This window comes from Crocuta crocuta, unplaced genomic scaffold (genome assembly GCF_008692635.1).
Source record: "Crocuta crocuta isolate KB4526 unplaced genomic scaffold, BGI_CrCroc_1.0 scaffold433, whole genome shotgun sequence".
Classification (NCBI taxonomy): domain Eukaryota; kingdom Metazoa; phylum Chordata; class Mammalia; order Carnivora; family Hyaenidae; genus Crocuta; species Crocuta crocuta.
In genome coordinates this window covers 71,839-74,061 of record NW_027530001.1, presented here as the reverse complement: position 1 = coordinate 74,061, position 2,223 = coordinate 71,839, and positions in this window count along the sequence as shown.

The following is a 2,223-nucleotide window of genomic DNA, read 5'->3' as shown; positions in this document are numbered from 1 at the left end:
CGCACCTGCAAGCCCCCAGACCCTTGAAAGTCGCCCCGCCTCCCCCACCCGAACCCAATATAAGGGAAAAAACTCCGAGGCCCTTTCCACGAAATCCTAATTTAGCCAGAACCTGCCACTGATTCTACCCGACCTTTTGTTTACCCACCGACGTTTCCTCCTTTTCAGAGCCGCTTTGTAAAGGGCAAGGTGGNCTCCGACAATGGGCAAGTTGAGGAAGGGCAGGAAATCAATGGCAGCAAACCGGGGGCTCTTAAAGGTTCTCAAGCGCCGAACTCTATGGGAATATCTGACCGGGTTTTAGGTTATTTACAAAGGATTTTTCCTGTTCTACCTACCACGGCTGTGCGATTTTTCCTCAAACAATGGCCATTATCTGAAATAACAGTTCAATGTCACAGATAACAGGCCACCGAAACGAATTAGTCACCACCTCTTGTCATTTTCTCTCCCCCACATCCCTCCCCTTTGTTACTATTTTTGTTTTTTAAATCAGCATTTTGGGGAAATATACATCTACTAGATTTACACGTCTATTTTCACTTGGAGAAAACAAAAAGGGGACTTGGCGTTGCCCCGTTCGCTGATAAAGTTTAACATAAGCGCACTTTCCACAGCCTTTCTCTCCACCCCTCCCCCGCAAGGGTCCCTCGACTGGCTTACTTTGCTTAACTTTCCATTGTTGAGTTGAGAAGTTGGAGTTGTTCATTTGTTTTTATGAATGGAATTTTGTGATAAAAAAATACTTTATTTCCATTTAACCGGTGGGTTTTACTAAATTTTCAAAGGTTGGCTATAGGTAAATCCGTAGACTCTTTTATTTTGTCACGCATTCCTATATTCTTTCTTCCAGTGCTGTTTCTGAAATGTTTTGATAAAAAGTGACCATTTATATTAGAAAGTTATTAATCACGGTACAGTACCGATCCCCCAAAGCAGTATTTATGATGTTAAAACTTTAAAAATAACCTGAGTTGTCAAACTGCTTAATTCCACTTTTGGCCGTTCATGGTGTTTTAATGAACGCGTTACAGAATATGGCAAAACCTCACCAGACAATTGTCAATCTCTCCAAGACCTTAATACGCTATTTGGGCAGATTATTGGCAAAAAATGTTTTAGATTTTTAAATTACTTTTTTAAGACAAATATGATTTGAAAAAGCATGCTCTTCAGCTGACCCAGCTATAATAATAAAGGGAACCGTGTGAATTTCAATAATAATCATTTAAAAAGATGCTTAGCAGAAAACTGGAAATGGACATGTCAACTTTCACTGTTAGGCTGCTGTTTTCTGAGAATTTCTAAACTAATTACTAGGTTTAGCATGAGCNCTCCCATCCCCCATCTCCAACACACACACACACACACACACACACAGACACACACACACTTACACTTGTGCTTTCAGGACACCTAAACAGAGGATATTTCCCTAGGGAAAGAAATCCTGCCCGGCGAGATCTCCCCATTGGTTGTTTACCCGGAGAAATCTACATGCTTAAGGGGGATGGTGTATCCATAATCAGTCTGTCCCTATAGGACTTGGGTCTTGGCGACCTTTTTGTGACCTCTCCCGCCAGAGGAGGCTGCTGTCACTTTAAAAATTTACTGAAAGAGGAGCCCCGTCTGGCTTCCGACACTCTGGGCGGCGGGAGATAGCTCCCTTTCTCCCTCTCCCCGGGTTCTTTCTGGATGGCCGAGCAGATCTTCTTTAAAGAGACAGTTCATGAAATAGAAACCCGGCGGCTGCGCTTGGAGTTGCGAAAGGGGACGATCCCGTGAGGGTCTAGGACTGGGGAAGGCGCTGCGGAGGATCTGAAAGGGGGCTAGAGCTCCCCTCTCCTCCCCAGGCCCCCCACCTTTTCAAACTCTCCCCCTCCTGCCTGTTTTCCCCCCCTTGGAACTGAGAGAAAGAAGTGGAAGAAGTTTTAGTGGGTTTCAGATAACTTTCATTACACATCGGGCTGATAAGAGCAAGAGAAAGTGAGAAAAGAGGGAGGTGATGTGAACCAGAAGGAATAGCTCCGAGCTCATTTAGGAAGGGGGAAAAAAAGCCCAAACACACCAAACCCGGGTCACCCAGACGAAAGGAGACTTCATTTCTGGTCTTAAAAATACACTGTTGGCGGACAATAAATCTGAAACGCGTGGTCCTGGCGAGCAGATCCTAGAGACGGACAAAGTTATCAGAGACCTATTCGGAAATCGAGACGCGAGGCT